Raw genomic sequence first — 14,871 nt, forward strand, 5'->3', positions numbered from 1 at the left:
CCTTCCCTCTTCTGAGCCTTTTATTAACCGCTTGACTCAACTCAGCAGTTTTCCCATCATGCTTATCAGTAGAACAACACTTTATTTCCCTCCCCACACAGACATGACCTTTCTGATCTTTCAGCTAATGTGCGTATCGTACGCTCAAAGACAGCGGTGGAAGTGCGGTCCGTGGTGTAGGCCTGTCCCACTTCAGCAAGACGGCGGCTACACTGAGGAGGGCAGATTCTCGACCGGAACCTTCAAACTACACTTTGAAGAGTACTTCGAAGGGACCCTTCAAAGGGTGCATTTGGCGAATTGGGACACGGCCTATGTCTTTACAGAATGCACACTTTTATCTCCTAAATTTTTCCAAACACCACACCGATGAATCAATAGTACTGTCTAATAAATGCAGCTGTGCAGCGTCTCCCTGATGGTCTAGTGGCTAGGATTCGGCGCTCTCACCGCAACGGCCCGGGTTCGGTTCCCGGTCAGGGAACTGCAGTGTTTGTAACTTGCTTAGGACATTGCCAAATCAGTTGCGCAGCTTCCATCTATCTGAGTTCATATCTCTGAAGGCTTGTGCATTTTTTTTTCATCCCATGGAATGCAAATCCCTTTTGTTGAGAGCCTGGATAGCTCAGTCAGTAGAGTATCAGACTTTTAATCTGAGGGCAAAATCTCTGTATTCTGCGTGAAAAACATCCTGCACAAATTTTTTTCAGTGGAGTTTGAAACTTAGGAAAGAGTTTCTGGTATAGCTCCACAAGTACAGTGAACCATATGAGATTTATTCCCAAACCTCACTGCACTGTGCAGGACCATAGTCAGATGGGTCTCAGGCATGACTTTGGTACCAGATTCATCCAAGCCGCTTCTTCAGTTCTGGTCAGATTGCCCATGGGCACTGCCTTATATCTATCTGAAGGGAGGGGCTAACTACACTGAAACTGTCTCCAGTTTCAGCTGAAACTAGCCCATTCAGCTCTTAGCGCCAGAGCAAGGAGGAAGTTAAATGTGAAACCAGACCGGTCAACGCTGCATAAGTAAGAAGGGGAGCAACGGCAAGGGCTCAAGCACTTGGCCACCTCGACACAGTACACACAGATGTGGGACATATTCACACGCAATGTATCGTCATCTGTACACATGGATTTCTTTGGTCCAGGATGTGAGGTTCCATACACCGTGAGTGTGGGAGCAGCGCCTCAAAGGTGCTTTTGAAACATTGTTGGAACACTCTGCAGTTGTGTTAGTTCGCTAACACATATACTAAAATTGGAACGATACAGAGAAGATTAGCATGGCCCCTGCGCAAGGATGACACGCAAACTCGTGAAGCGTTCCTCATTTTCTGGCAAATCCTGAATGAATTCATGTTGTTTTTCTGTGTCACTGTCCCGTGGAGCAACAAAGTGTCACTGTGGACCATGTCGGGATGGCCGAGCGGTCTAAGGCGCTGCGTTCAGGTCGCAGTCTCCCCTGGAGGCGTGGGTTCAAATCCCACTTCTGACATCGACCTTTTGACAATTATTTACATTCTACATAAGTCAACAAAGAATGGGTTTACTACCATGACCTGCGCTGCATTGGCCGGGAATCGAACCCGGGCCTCCCGCGTGGCAGGCGAGAATTCTTCCACTGAACCACCAATGCCTGCTTGGGGAGGTTTTTAAGGCCCTTAAAATTGTTGGTCTAGTCCAGGGGTCGGCAACCTTTAACACGCAAAGAGCCATTTGGACCCACTTTCCACGTAAAATAAAACACTGGGAGCCGCAAATAGTTTTTGACATCTAAAATGAAGACAACACTGTGTATAATAATAATAATGTAATGGAATAATGTCGGTTTTATTTTCACGGACAAGCCTTCTACGCGTGGCAGATAAATATGGCAAAAATAAGTTAAGTGCATAAAAAATACAACCCACCACACCGCTGCATCAGAGGGAGCCCTGTGCTGATTATGTGATTATGTCTACTCTGCTCCAAGCCTGCTATTGTTCTCATTGTTCTGGGTCTGAGGATGGAGTTATAGATGGGGGAGAGGTCTTTCACACCTTTACACAAAGGTCTCATAAAATAAAGGGAATGTTAAATGGTCATGGTCCACAGTGAATTTAGATTTGGAATATAATTTTATCTTTCAAAATGGTTCTCGTTTCTATGATGAAAGCCTGGGGTCCCATATCAGAGGAGACATCTTTAGCAGAGGATGGTTTCGATCCATCGACCTCTGGGTTATGGGCCCAGCACGCTTCCGCTGCGCCACTCTGCTCTCCTTAGCTTGTGTGTTTGTGTGGGAGTAAAAATCTACTAACATAGAATTAGGAGGTCAGTGTCTTCTGCATTAAATACGTGTGGGCAAAAGGGGGAACAACGAGGAAAGGAGCGCCTACCAGGTAAGCACACGCTTTACACTTTGCAAGTCTGCTGAAAGACACTCCAGATGAGACTCCTTTCTATAATAATTACCTCCTGTGCAACATCTGAAGAGCCAGGATTAGCAGGGGAAGGTTTCGATTCATCACCCTCTGGTTTAAGGGTCCAGCATGCTTCCACTGCAACACTCTGCTGATTGGTTGAGTAAACAGGGACTCAAACCTGTTAACATAAAATTAGGAGTCTTGTGCATTCAATTTCTGGGCATTCGTACACATAGCAGACAAAATTAGCCTTAAAATGTCTAATCATAGATCTGTTTTAAGAAATCATCCACTTGGATTGAAGTATATATGCATTTTTTTACTACATGAAAATTGAAATTGAAACAGTACACTACAATTACCATTGTGTGGAGAAGATTGCATTGGCCAGGAATCAAACCCAGGTCCACTGCTTGGGAAGCAGCAATGCTTACCACTATACCACCAATGCACTCACAATGCTCAAAAATGTCTGAAAAAAAAAGCTCTGTATTCTGCGTGGAAATCAGCCTGGACAAATTTGTTTTTGTGGATTTTGAAACTTAGAAAACATCCTTGTATGTCCTGGACAGAGTGCCTGTTTGCTTTCTGTTGTGAAAACATAGATCTCTGTCAAGAAAACTCTGTTCTCGAGGCGCTGTTTACCCAAAAAGCCTCAGGACAAGTGTTAGACTTTTCTTCTAATCTGATCAGAGGGGAGCGAGCACAGAGAAGAAGCTACGCAGATTGCTTCCACGAGGTCTTCTCTGTGCCTTCCCTCTTCTGAGCCTTTTATTAACCGCTTGACTCAACTCAGCAGTTTTCCCATCATGCTTATCAGTAGAACAACACTTTATTTCCCTCCCCACACAGACATGACCTTTCTGATCTTTCAGCTAATGTGCGTATCGTACGCTCAAAGACAGCGGTGGAAGTGCGGTCCGTGGTGTAGGCCTGTCCCACTTCAGCAAGACGGCGGCTACACTGAGGAGGGCAGATTCTCGACCGGAACCTTCAAACTACACTTTGAAGAGTACTTCGAAGGGACCCTTCAAAGGGTGCATTTGGCGAATTGGGACACGGCCTATGTCTTTACAGAATGCACACTTTTATCTCCTAAATTTTTCCAAACACCACACCGATGAATCAATAGTACTGTCTAATAAATGTAGCTGTGCAGCGTCTCCCTGATGGTCTAGTGGCTAGGATTCGGCGCTCTCACCGCAACGGCCCGGGTTCGGTTCCCGGTCAGGGAACTGCAGTGTTTGTAACTTGCTTAGGACATTGCCAAATCAGTTGCGCAGCTTCCATCTATCTGAGTTCATATCTCTGAAGGCTTGTGCATTTTTTTTTCATCCCATGGAATGCAAATCCCTTTTGTTGAGAGCCTGGATAGCTCAGTCAGTAGAGTATCAGACTTTTAATCTGAGGGCAAAATCTCTGTATTCTGCGTGAAAAACATCCTGCACAAATTTTTTTCAGTGGAGTTTGAAACTTAGGAAAGAGTTTCTGGTATAGCTCCACAAGTACAGTGAACCATATGAGATTTATTCCCAAACCTCACTGCACTGTGCAGGACCATAGTCAGATGGGTCTCAGGCATGACTTTGGTACCAGATTCTATCCAACCTTTTAGCCTAAAAAGCTTGTGAATTTTTTGATCCATTCTTCATTAAATCTCTCATGTTAAGGGCCTGGGTAGCTCAGTCGGTAGAGCATCAGACTTTTAATCTGAGGGTCCAGGGTTCAAGTCCCTGTTCAGGCAGCTTGTCCATTAGCAAAAGGAAAGACAGGGAAAGTGCTGTCTCTACTGGCATGGCATGTTGCTTTGAAGAGAACTTTGTATACTGTACAGCCAAGGTGCAAGACCACAGTCACATGGGAGGCAGTTGGAAAAACACAAGACTTCTACTGTGAGGATCCAGGATACAAGTCCTCATTCAAGTGATTCTAACATTATGTGAGCAAAAGCGTGGAAAACTGCATGGACAAATTGGTCTGAAGCTTAGGCAAAAGATGAAGTTTAAATCTATCAACTAAAAAAAGCGTTGTAAGAGTGAAGACGTTTCGCTGCTCATCCAAGCCGCTTCTTCAGTTCTGGTCAGATTGCCCATGGGCACTGCCTTATATCTATCTGAAGGGAGGGGCTAACTACACTGAAACTGTCTCCAGTTTCAGCTGAAACTAGCCCATTCAGCTCTTAGCGCCAGAGCAAGGAGGAAGTTAAATGTGAAACCAGACCGGTCAACGCTGCATAAGTAAGAAGGGGAGCAACGGCAAGGGCTCAAGCACTTGGCCACCTCGACACAGTACACACAGATGTGGGACATATTCACACGCAATGTATCGTCATCTGTACACATGGATTTCTTTGGTCCAGGATGTGAGGTTCCATACACCGTGAGTGTGGGAGCAGCGCCTCAAAGGTGCTTTTGAAACATTGTTGGAACACTCTGCAGTTGTGTTAGTTCGCTAACACATATACTAAAATTGGAACGATACAGAGAAGATTAGCATGGCCCCTGCGCAAGGATGACACGCAAACTCGTGAAGCGTTCCTCATTTTCTGGCAAATCCTGAATGAATTCATGTTGTTTTTCTGTGTCACTGTCCCGTGGAGCAACAAAGTGTCACTGTGGACCATGTCGGGATGGCCGAGCGGTCTAAGGCGCTGCGTTCAGGTCGCAGTCTCCCCTGGAGGCGTGGGTTCAAATCCCACTTCTGACATCGACCTTTTGACAATTATTTACATTCTACATAAGTCAACAAAGAATGGGTTTACTACCATGACCTGCGCTGCATTGGCCGGGAATCGAACCCGGGCCTCCCGCGTGGCAGGCGAGAATTCTTCCACTGAACCACCAATGCCTGCTTGGGGAGGTTTTTAAGGCCCTTAAAATTGTTGGTCTAGTCCAGGGGTCGGCAACCTTTAACACGCAAAGAGCCATTTGGACCCACTTTCCACGTAAAATAAAACACTGGGAGCCGCAAATAGTTTTTGACATCTAAAATGAAGACAACACTGTGTATAATAATAATAATGTAATGGAATAATGTCGGTTTTATTTTCACGGACAAGCCTTCTACGCGTGGCAGATAAATATGGCAAAAATAAGTTAAGTGCATAAAAAATACAACCCACCACACCGCTGCATCAGAGGGAGCCCTGTGCTGATTATGTGATTATGTCTACTCTGCTCCAAGCCTGCTATTGTTCTCATTGTTCTGGGTCTGAGGATGGAGTTATAGATGGGGGAGAGGTCTTTCACACCTTTACACAAAGGTCTCATAAAATAAAGGGAATGTTAAATGGTCATGGTCCACAGTGAATTTAGATTTGGAATATAATTTTATCTTTCAAAATGGTTCTCGTTTCTATGATGAAAGCCTGGGGTCCCATATCAGAGGAGACATCTTTAGCAGAGGATGGTTTCGATCCATCGACCTCTGGGTTATGGGCCCAGCACGCTTCCGCTGCGCCACTCTGCTCTCCTTAGCTTGTGTGTTTGTGTGGGAGTAAAAATCTACTAACATAGAATTAGGAGGTCAGTGTCTTCTGCATTAAATACGTGTGGGCAAAAGGGGGAACAACGAGGAAAGGAGCGCCTACCAGGTAAGCACACGCTTTACACTTTGCAAGTCTGCTGAAAGACACTCCAGATGAGACTCCTTTCTATAATAATTACCTCCTGTGCAACATCTGAAGAGCCAGGATTAGCAGGGGAAGGTTTCGATTCATCACCCTCTGGTTTAAGGGTCCAGCATGCTTCCACTGCAACACTCTGCTGATTGGTTGAGTAAACAGGGACTCAAACCTGTTAACATAAAATTAGGAGTCTTGTGCATTCAATTTCTGGGCATTCGTACACATAGCAGACAAAATTAGCCTTAAAATGTCTAATCATAGATCTGTTTTAAGAAATCATCCACTTGGATTGAAGTATATATGCATTTTTTTACTACATGAAAATTGAAATTGAAACAGTACACTACAATTACCATTGTGTGGAGAAGATTGCATTGGCCAGGAATCAAACCCAGGTCCACTGCTTGGGAAGCAGCAATGCTTACCACTATACCACCAATGCACTCACAATGCTCAAAAATGTCTGAAAAAAAAAGCTCTGTATTCTGCGTGGAAATCAGCCTGGACAAATTTGTTTTTGTGGATTTTGAAACTTAGAAAACATCCTTGTATGTCCTGGACAGAGTGCCTGTTTGCTTTCTGTTGTGAAAACATAGATCTCTGTCAAGAAAACTCTGTTCTCGAGGCGCTGTTTACCCAAAAAGCCTCAGGACAAGTGTTAGACTTTTCTTCTAATCTGATCAGAGGGGAGCGAGCACAGAGAAGAAGCTACGCAGATTGCTTCCACGAGGTCTTCTCTGTGCCTTCCCTCTTCTGAGCCTTTTATTAACCGCTTGACTCAACTCAGCAGTTTTCCCATCATGCTTATCAGTAGAACAACACTTTATTTCCCTCCCCACACAGACATGACCTTTCTGATCTTTCAGCTAATGTGCGTATCGTACGCTCAAAGACAGCGGTGGAAGTGCGGTCCGTGGTGTAGGCCTGTCCCACTTCAGCAAGACGGCGGCTACACTGAGGAGGGCAGATTCTCGACCGGAACCTTCAAACTACACTTTGAAGAGTACTTCGAAGGGACCCTTCAAAGGGTGCATTTGGCGAATTGGGACACGGCCTATGTCTTTACAGAATGCACACTTTTATCTCCTAAATTTTTCCAAACACCACACCGATGAATCAATAGTACTGTCTAATAAATGCAGCTGTGCAGCGTCTCCCTGATGGTCTAGTGGCTAGGATTCGGCGCTCTCACCGCAACGGCCCGGGTTCGGTTCCCGGTCAGGGAACTGCAGTGTTTGTAACTTGCTTAGGACATTGCCAAATCAGTTGCGCAGCTTCCATCTATCTGAGTTCATATCTCTGAAGGCTTGTGCATTTTTTTTTCATCCCATGGAATGCAAATCCCTTTTGTTGAGAGCCTGGATAGCTCAGTCAGTAGAGTATCAGACTTTTAATCTGAGGGCAAAATCTCTGTATTCTGCGTGAAAAACATCCTGCACAAATTTTTTTCAGTGGAGTTTGAAACTTAGGAAAGAGTTTCTGGTATAGCTCCACAAGTACAGTGAACCATATGAGATTTATTCCCAAACCTCACTGCACTGTGCAGGACCATAGTCAGATGGGTCTCAGGCATGACTTTGGTACCAGATTCTATCCAACCTTTTAGCCTAAAAAGCTTGTGAATTTTTTGATCCATTCTTCATTAAATCTCTCATGTTAAGGGCCTGGGTAGCTCAGTCGGTAGAGCATCAGACTTTTAATCTGAGGGTCCAGGGTTCAAGTCCCTGTTCAGGCAGCTTGTCCATTAGCAAAAGGAAAGACAGGGAAAGTGCTGTCTCTACTGGCATGGCATGTTGCTTTGAAGAGAACTTTGTATACTGTACAGCCAAGGTGCAAGACCACAGTCACATGGGAGGCAGTTGGAAAAACACAAGACTTCTACTGTGAGGATCCAGGATACAAGTCCTCATTCAAGTGATTCTAACATTATGTGAGCAAAAGCGTGGAAAACTGCATGGACAAATTGGTCTGAAGCTTAGGCAAAAGATGAAGTTTAAATCTATCAACTAAAAAAAGCGTTGTAAGAGTGAAGACGTTTCGCTGCTCATCCAAGCCGCTTCTTCAGTTCTGGTCAGATTGCCCATGGGCACTGCCTTATATCTATCTGAAGGGAGGGGCTAACTACACTGAAACTGTCTCCAGTTTCAGCTGAAACTAGCCCATTCAGCTCTTAGCGCCAGAGCAAGGAGGAAGTTAAATGTGAAACCAGACCGGTCAACGCTGCATAAGTAAGAAGGGGAGCAACGGCAAGGGCTCAAGCACTTGGCCACCTCGACACAGTACACACAGATGTGGGACATATTCACACGCAATGTATCGTCATCTGTACACATGGATTTCTTTGGTCCAGGATGTGAGGTTCCATACACCGTGAGTGTGGGAGCAGCGCCTCAAAGGTGCTTTTGAAACATTGTTGGAACACTCTGCAGTTGTGTTAGTTCGCTAACACATATACTAAAATTGGAACGATACAGAGAAGATTAGCATGGCCCCTGCGCAAGGATGACACGCAAACTCGTGAAGCGTTCCTCATTTTCTGGCAAATCCTGAATGAATTCATGTTGTTTTTCTGTGTCACTGTCCCGTGGAGCAACAAAGTGTCACTGTGGACCATGTCGGGATGGCCGAGCGGTCTAAGGCGCTGCGTTCAGGTCGCAGTCTCCCCTGGAGGCGTGGGTTCAAATCCCACTTCTGACATCGACCTTTTGACAATTATTTACATTCTACATAAGTCAACAAAGAATGGGTTTACTACCATGACCTGCGCTGCATTGGCCGGGAATCGAACCCGGGCCTCCCGCGTGGCAGGCGAGAATTCTTCCACTGAACCACCAATGCCTGCTTGGGGAGGTTTTTAAGGCCCTTAAAATTGTTGGTCTAGTCCAGGGGTCGGCAACCTTTAACACGCAAAGAGCCATTTGGACCCACTTTCCACGTAAAATAAAACACTGGGAGCCGCAAATAGTTTTTGACATCTAAAATGAAGACAACACTGTGTATAATAATAATAATGTAATGGAATAATGTCGGTTTTATTTTCACGGACAAGCCTTCTACGCGTGGCAGATAAATATGGCAAAAATAAGTTAAGTGCATAAAAAATACAACCCACCACACCGCTGCATCAGAGGGAGCCCTGTGCTGATTATGTGATTATGTCTACTCTGCTCCAAGCCTGCTATTGTTCTCATTGTTCTGGGTCTGAGGATGGAGTTATAGATGGGGGAGAGGTCTTTCACACCTTTACACAAAGGTCTCATAAAATAAAGGGAATGTTAAATGGTCATGGTCCACAGTGAATTTAGATTTGGAATATAATTTTATCTTTCAAAATGGTTCTCGTTTCTATGATGAAAGCCTGGGGTCCCATATCAGAGGAGACATCTTTAGCAGAGGATGGTTTCGATCCATCGACCTCTGGGTTATGGGCCCAGCACGCTTCCGCTGCGCCACTCTGCTCTCCTTAGCTTGTGTGTTTGTGTGGGAGTAAAAATCTACTAACATAGAATTAGGAGGTCAGTGTCTTCTGCATTAAATACGTGTGGGCAAAAGGGGGAACAACGAGAAAAGGAGCGCCTACCAGGTAAGCACACGCTTTACACTTTGCAAGTCTGCTGAAAGACACTCCAGATGAGACTCCTTTCTATAATAATTACCTCCTGTGCAACATCTGAAGAGCCAGGATTAGCAGGGGAAGGTTTCGATTCATCACCCTCTGGTTTAAGGGTCCAGCATGCTTCCACTGCAACACTCTGCTGATTGGTTGAGTAAACAGGGACTCAAACCTGTTAACATAAAATTAGGAGTCTTGTGCATTCAATTTCTGGGCATTCGTACACATAGCAGACAAAATTAGCCTTAAAATGTCTAATCATAGATCTGTTTTAAGAAATCATCCACTTGGATTGAAGTATATATGCATTTTTTTACTACATGAAAATTGAAATTGAAACAGTACACTACAATTACCATTGTGTGGAGAAGATTGCATTGGCCAGGAATCAAACCCAGGTCCACTGCTTGGGAAGCAGCAATGCTTACCACTATACCACCAATGCACTCACAATGCTCAAAAATGTCTGAAAAAAAAAGCTCTGTATTCTGCGTGGAAATCAGCCTGGACAAATTTGTTTTTGTGGATTTTGAAACTTAGAAAACATCCTTGTATGTCCTGGACAGAGTGCCTGTTTGCTTTCTGTTGTGAAAACACAGGTCTCTGTCAAGAAAACTCTGTTCTCGAGGCGCTGTTTACCCAAAAAGCCTCAGGACAAGTGTTAGACTTTTCTTCTAATCTGATCAGAGGGGAGCGAGCACAGAGAAGAAGCTACGCAGATTGCTTCCACGAGGTCTTCTCTGTGCCTTCTCTCTTTTGAGCCTTTTATTAACCGCTTGACTCAACTCAGCAGTTTTCCCATCATGCTTATCAGTAGAACAACACTTTATTTCCCTCCCCACACAGACATGACCTTTCTGATCTTTCAGCTCAGGTTACACAGCTTTTGACCTTTCACCCACACCCTTGTTTGACCTTTCACCCACATTCTTGTGTATGGCCGTGTCCCAATTCGCCAAACTGGCCTTAGAATCACCATTCGAAGTGTGCATCGAAGGGCAGTTATGTAATTTCCGGCGCGACAAGGGCTGTCCCATTTCAACGCACCCTACTGAATGCGGCCGACAAACCTGCCCTTCCCTTTGCATCGTTTCCATGGAGATCGGACGTAACCGAAGCGTGCATCCTTGCACACTTCACGCACTTCTGTATCCCATCATGCACCGCGGCTACGCAAAAAAGAGAAGAAAATGGAGTCCGTTGCACAATACACGTTCAAATGTTCGTACTGGTTTGTCTCATCTACAACAGTGTACACATGAAACTGTTAAATCTGAATAAAGATCTGTACAGTGTGTTTGATGATTAAAAAGGAGTTACATGGAATAAATGTGCAGTTATTGCTAGACAATAAGAAGGCATTATTATCATTAGAAAATATTACTGCAATAAGAATAATGTAAGAATGTTCGTTTCTATTGTAAGCGTCAAAGACCAAGAGACTGAAACGTAAAGTCAGAAGAGTTTAATGAGTTGAACACAGGTAATGTGAACAATGAAGCAATGGACTCTCCGGAAAGGACAGAAGAGAGTCCTGAGACGTGCACAAAATCTTCATGAGTTCCGGTACATTCCATAGGTCTGCACCCCCTCGTGGGCACGTGTCATTTACTTTCGTGTTAGTAAATCAAGACACTAGCTTGATGTAGCGCTGCACTGCTAGAAAATACCTTATAATAATCAGATGAAAAGAACTGGCACGGCATGGCTCAGCTCAACGTGCCTGACTCCACCTGCAGGTGGATCACTGACTTCCTGACAGACAGGAGACAGCGCGTGCGGCTGGGGAAGAATGTCTCGGACACTCGGACTATCAGCACAGGATCTCCACAGGGCTGTGTACTTTCTCCCCTGCTCTTCTCCCTGTACACCAACTGCTGCACCTCCAGCCACGACTCCGTCAAACTGGTTAAGTTTGCGGATGACACCACCCTCATCGGACTCATCTCGGACGGCGATGAGTCTGCCTACAGGAGGGAGGTGGACCGGCTGGTGTCCTGGTGCAGCAGCAACAACCTGGAGCTCAACGCCCAGAAGACAGTGGAGATGATCGTGGACTTCAGGAAAGTCACAGCCCCCCTGCCTCCCCTCACCCTGACGGACTCCCCCATCACCACTGTGGACTCTTTCCGCTTCCTGGGCACTTGCATCACCCAGGATCTCAAGTGGGAGCCGACCATCAGCTCCCTCATCAAGAAAGCCCAGCAGAGGACGTTCCACCTGCGGCAGCTGAGGAAACTCAGGCTGCCGGTCCAGATGATGTTGCAGTTTTACACTTCCATCATTGAGTCCATCCTCACCTCCTCCATCACTGTGTGGTTCGCTGGGGCCACTGCCAGGGACAGACAGAGACTGCAGCGCATTGTGCCTCTGCTGAGAAGGTGATTGGCTGCAGCCTTCCATCGCTACAGGACCTGTACGTCTCCAGGACTCGGGGGCGAGCAGGCCGTATAGCAGCTGACACTTCTCACCCTGGACATGGACTATTTGAGCCACTTCCCTCTGGCAGGAGCCTACGGTCCATTGGGACCAGAACCTCTCGCCATAAGAACAGTTTCTTCCCCTCTGCTGTTTGGCTCATGAACACTTTATAATATCTGCACTAAACTGGACACTTAAAAACACCGGTCACTTTAATAAGCCACTTTGCACTGTTGTTCTGATGCTGCTATTGTACATATTTTCTCCCTTTAAGTATTTCATTTGATTTTTTTTCAGAATCAGAATCAGAATCAGAATCACTTTTATTGATCCCCAAAGGGAAATTCTCTTAGTTACAAGATGCCACAACCACAGGATAGAATTTAAGAATAAGAATAAAAAGTCATTTAAATAAGAATAAAATTTGTGCAATAAGAATAAAGTGTCATGTAATAAGAATAAAGTGTCAGTGTTAAACAAAATAAATAAATAGATCATCTCACAAAATCACACACTATTTACATCTATGTACAAAGTGGAATATTGGAGTATTGAAGTGTTTGGTTAGAGAACAGAGTTTAACAGTTTGATGGCGACAGGCAGGAAAGATTTCCTGTGTCTCTCAGTGGAGCAGGGAACTGCAGTGTTTGTAACTTGCTTAGGACATTGCCAAATCAGTTGCGCAGCTTCCATCTATCTGAGTTCATATCTCTGAAGGCTTGTGCATTTTTTTTTCATCCCATGGAATGCAAATCCCTTTTGTTGAGAGCCTGGATAGCTCAGTCAGTAGAGTATCAGACTTTTAATCTGAGGGCAAAATCTCTGTATTCTGCGTGAAAAACATCCTGCACAAATTTTTTTCAGTGGAGTTTGAAACTTAGGAAAGAGTTTCTGGTATAGCTCCACAAGTACAGTGAACCATATGAGATTTATTCCCAAACCTCACTGCACTGTGCAGGACCATAGTCAGATGGGTCTTAGGCATGACTTTGGTACCAGATTCTATCCAACCTTTTAGCCTAAAAAGCTTGTGTATTTTTTGATCCATTCTTCATTAAATCTCTCATGTTAAGGGCCTGGGTAGCTCAGTCGGTAGAGCATCAGACTTTTAATCTGAGGGTCCAGGGTTCAAGTCCCTGTTCAGGCAGCTTGTCCATTATATTAGCAAAAGGAAAGACAGGGAAAGTGCTGTCTCTACTGGCATGGCATGTTGTTAAGCTTTGAAGAGAACTTTGTATACTGTACAGCCAAGGTGCAAGACCACAGTCACATGGGAGGCAGTTGGAAAAACACAAGACTTCTACTGTGAGGATCCAGGATACAAGTCCTCATTCAAGTGATTCTAACATTATGTGAGCAAAAGCGTGGAAAACTGCATGGACAAATTGGTCTGAAGCTTAGGCAAAAGATGAAGTTTAAATCTATCAACTAAAAAAAGCATTGTAAGAGTGAAGACGTTTCGCTGCTCATCCAAGCCGCTTCTTCAGTTCTGGTCAGATTGCCCATGGGCACTGCCTTATATCTATCTGAAGGGAGGGGCTAACTACACTGAAACTGTCTCCAGTTTCAGCTGAAACTAGCCCATTCAGCTCTTAGCGCCAGAGCAAGGAGGAAGTTAAATGTGAAACCAGACCGGTCAACGCTGCATAAGTAAGAAGGGGAGCAACGGCAAGGGCTCAAGCACTTGGCCACCTTGACACAGTACACACAGATGTGGGACATATTCACACGCAATGTATCGTCATCTGTACACATGGATTTCTTTGGTCCAGGATGTGAGGTTCCATACACCGTGAGTGTGGGAGCAGTGCCTCAAAGGTGCTTTTTAAACATTGTTGGAACACTCTGCAGTTGTGTTAGTTCGCTAACACATATACTAAAATTGGAACGATACAGAGAAGATTAGCATGGCCCCTGCGCAAGGATGACACGCAAACTCGTGAAGCGTTCCTCATTTTCTGGCAGATCCTGAATGAATTCATGTTGTTTTTCTGTGTCACTGTCCCGTGGAACGACAAAGTGTCACTGTGGACCATGTCAGGATGGCCGAGCGGTCTAAGGCGCTGCGTTCAGGTCGCAGTCTCCCCTGGAGGCGTGGGTTCAAATCCCACTTCTGACATCGACCTTTTGACAATTATTTACATTCTACATAAGTCAACAAAGAATGGGTTTACTACCATGACCTGCACTGCATTGGCCGGGAATCGAACCCGGGCCTCCCGCGTGGCAGGCGAGAATTCTTCCACTGAACCACCAATGCCTGCTTGGGGACGTTTTTAAGGCCCTTAAAATTGTTGGTCTAGTCCAGGGGTCGGCAACCTTTAACACGCAAAGAGCCATTTGGACCCACTTTCCACGTAAAATAAAGCACTGGGAGCCGCAAATAGTTTTTGACATCTAAAATGAAGACAACACTGTGTATAATAATAATAATGTAACGGAATAATGTCGGTTTTATTTTCACGGACAAGCCTTCTACGCGTGGCAGATAAATATGGCAAAAATAAGTGAAGGGATCATGACAGTGTGTCTGTGTGTGTGCCTGTGTCTGGGGGTGTGTCTGTGTGTGTGTCTGTGTGTGTGCCTGTGTGTGTGCCTGTGTCTGTGTGTGTGTCTGTACACATCTGGATCATTTCAGCCTGGCAACTGCCCATCTCTACTGAACTAAAGGTAAAAGGAGCAGTTCACTTTAAAAGTACAGCTTCATGACATCACAAGGTGGAACAGAGCATTTTGAGCTTTGGAGATGTTACTCAAATATGTGAGAATAAAACAAAACACAACTCCAGGTCTGTTTTTGAG

General features: G+C 45.0%; 18 non-coding genes across 18 annotated transcripts; 11 read left to right on the top strand and 7 right to left on the bottom strand.

Annotated features, from left to right (window-relative positions):
• The first annotated feature begins 1,234 nt into the window (after positions 1-1,234).
• On the top strand, positions 1,235-1,340 carry LOC117384491 (U6 spliceosomal RNA). The gene has a single exon (XR_004542480.1). It is a non-coding gene; the product is annotated as a U6 spliceosomal RNA (small nuclear RNA).
• A 77-nt stretch (positions 1,341-1,417) lies between these two features.
• trnal-cag (transfer RNA leucine (anticodon CAG)) lies at positions 1,418-1,500 on the top strand. The gene has a single exon. It is a non-coding gene; the product is annotated as a tRNA-Leu (tRNA).
• A 70-nt stretch (positions 1,501-1,570) lies between these two features.
• Positions 1,571-1,641, bottom strand: trnag-gcc (transfer RNA glycine (anticodon GCC)). Its single transcript has one exon. It is a non-coding gene; the product is annotated as a tRNA-Gly (tRNA).
• A 549-nt stretch (positions 1,642-2,190) lies between these two features.
• On the bottom strand, positions 2,191-2,262 carry trnam-cau (transfer RNA methionine (anticodon CAU)). Its single transcript has one exon. It is a non-coding gene; the product is annotated as a tRNA-Met (tRNA).
• A 1,819-nt stretch (positions 2,263-4,081) lies between these two features.
• On the top strand, positions 4,082-4,154 carry trnak-uuu (transfer RNA lysine (anticodon UUU)). The gene has a single exon. It is a non-coding gene; the product is annotated as a tRNA-Lys (tRNA).
• Positions 4,155-4,850: 696 nt separating this feature from the next.
• On the top strand, positions 4,851-4,956 carry LOC117384492 (U6 spliceosomal RNA). Its single transcript, XR_004542481.1, has one exon. It is a non-coding gene; the product is annotated as a U6 spliceosomal RNA (small nuclear RNA).
• Positions 4,957-5,033: 77 nt separating this feature from the next.
• On the top strand, positions 5,034-5,116 carry trnal-cag (transfer RNA leucine (anticodon CAG)). Its single transcript has one exon. It is a non-coding gene; the product is annotated as a tRNA-Leu (tRNA).
• Positions 5,117-5,186: 70 nt separating this feature from the next.
• trnag-gcc (transfer RNA glycine (anticodon GCC)) lies at positions 5,187-5,257 on the bottom strand. Its single transcript has one exon. It is a non-coding gene; the product is annotated as a tRNA-Gly (tRNA).
• Positions 5,258-5,806: 549 nt separating this feature from the next.
• On the bottom strand, positions 5,807-5,878 carry trnam-cau (transfer RNA methionine (anticodon CAU)). Its single transcript has one exon. It is a non-coding gene; the product is annotated as a tRNA-Met (tRNA).
• Positions 5,879-7,697: 1,819 nt separating this feature from the next.
• trnak-uuu (transfer RNA lysine (anticodon UUU)) lies at positions 7,698-7,770 on the top strand. The gene has a single exon. It is a non-coding gene; the product is annotated as a tRNA-Lys (tRNA).
• A 696-nt stretch (positions 7,771-8,466) lies between these two features.
• LOC117384493 (U6 spliceosomal RNA) lies at positions 8,467-8,572 on the top strand. The gene has a single exon (XR_004542482.1). It is a non-coding gene; the product is annotated as a U6 spliceosomal RNA (small nuclear RNA).
• Positions 8,573-8,649: 77 nt separating this feature from the next.
• On the top strand, positions 8,650-8,732 carry trnal-cag (transfer RNA leucine (anticodon CAG)). Its single transcript has one exon. It is a non-coding gene; the product is annotated as a tRNA-Leu (tRNA).
• Positions 8,733-8,802: 70 nt separating this feature from the next.
• Positions 8,803-8,873, bottom strand: trnag-gcc (transfer RNA glycine (anticodon GCC)). The gene has a single exon. It is a non-coding gene; the product is annotated as a tRNA-Gly (tRNA).
• Positions 8,874-9,422: 549 nt separating this feature from the next.
• Positions 9,423-9,494, bottom strand: trnam-cau (transfer RNA methionine (anticodon CAU)). The gene has a single exon. It is a non-coding gene; the product is annotated as a tRNA-Met (tRNA).
• A 3,649-nt stretch (positions 9,495-13,143) lies between these two features.
• On the top strand, positions 13,144-13,216 carry trnak-uuu (transfer RNA lysine (anticodon UUU)). The gene has a single exon. It is a non-coding gene; the product is annotated as a tRNA-Lys (tRNA).
• A 706-nt stretch (positions 13,217-13,922) lies between these two features.
• LOC117384494 (U6 spliceosomal RNA) lies at positions 13,923-14,028 on the top strand. Its single transcript, XR_004542483.1, has one exon. It is a non-coding gene; the product is annotated as a U6 spliceosomal RNA (small nuclear RNA).
• Positions 14,029-14,105: 77 nt separating this feature from the next.
• Positions 14,106-14,188, top strand: trnal-cag (transfer RNA leucine (anticodon CAG)). The gene has a single exon. It is a non-coding gene; the product is annotated as a tRNA-Leu (tRNA).
• A 70-nt stretch (positions 14,189-14,258) lies between these two features.
• Positions 14,259-14,329, bottom strand: trnag-gcc (transfer RNA glycine (anticodon GCC)). The gene has a single exon. It is a non-coding gene; the product is annotated as a tRNA-Gly (tRNA).
• Positions 14,330-14,871: the final 542 nt, after the last annotated feature.

Source organism: Periophthalmus magnuspinnatus, chromosome 16 (assembly GCF_009829125.3).
Source record: "Periophthalmus magnuspinnatus isolate fPerMag1 chromosome 16, fPerMag1.2.pri, whole genome shotgun sequence".
In the NCBI taxonomy this organism is placed as follows: domain Eukaryota; kingdom Metazoa; phylum Chordata; class Actinopteri; order Gobiiformes; family Gobiidae; genus Periophthalmus; species Periophthalmus magnuspinnatus.